Raw genomic sequence first — 640 nt, forward strand, 5'->3', positions numbered from 1 at the left:
TGAAACACTGAAATATAGAGAATGTCGATATTCTGTGGTGAATGCCAACATTCATCGAGTCGCTAGGTGTATGTCCGAAATATTTGCTAAATATCCTTACTTCTCACTTACAGTAGGTTATGTCGACATTCGCCATTCACTGATGCTGAATGTTGAATAAAAATATTTTTGTTACGTTTTTAAATCATACTTTATTATTAAAACATGTTATGATATTGTAGAGTCATTATGGTTTTTTGAAAGCAGGAGACATGCAAATGTGCAATGCCCTCGCCGGGACTCGAACCACGGACCTCTCGAATACGCGTCGAGCGTGCTGACCACTACACCACAAAGGCATGCTAAGAAGGCGGGAGAAATACCTTCTAATATATGCCAAAATAGGAAAATGCTTAAGTAACAGCACATATAAGTATGTTGAACGTAAAATGAAAATAACACCAATAATACACTTATTTAATTATGTAATTGACGTTATATAGTCTTATTTACTGCAACAATAATGTATAAGAATCTAGCCAAATATTTCGGGGTTTGTCGACATTCTCCAATATCGGTTTTTCACGGTATCAATAACATTAAACGATAAGCAAAAATATCCTCCAAAACTGCAGTAGAATTTAACTAATCTCTACATATA

The 640-nt window shown here is 34.7% G+C and overlaps 1 non-coding gene across 1 annotated transcript; it reads right to left on the reverse strand.

Annotated features, from left to right (window-relative positions):
• Window positions 1-265: 265 nt before the first annotated feature.
• TRNAT-CGU (transfer RNA threonine (anticodon CGU)) lies at window positions 266-338 on the reverse strand. Its single transcript has one exon. It is a non-coding gene; the product is annotated as a tRNA-Thr (tRNA).
• Window positions 339-640: the final 302 nt, after the last annotated feature.

This window comes from Stegodyphus dumicola, chromosome 7 (assembly GCF_044657685.1).
Source record: "Stegodyphus dumicola isolate Sdum_Otavi_A_Nest chromosome 7, ASM4465768v1".
NCBI lineage: Eukaryota > Metazoa > Arthropoda > Arachnida > Araneae > Eresidae > Stegodyphus > Stegodyphus dumicola.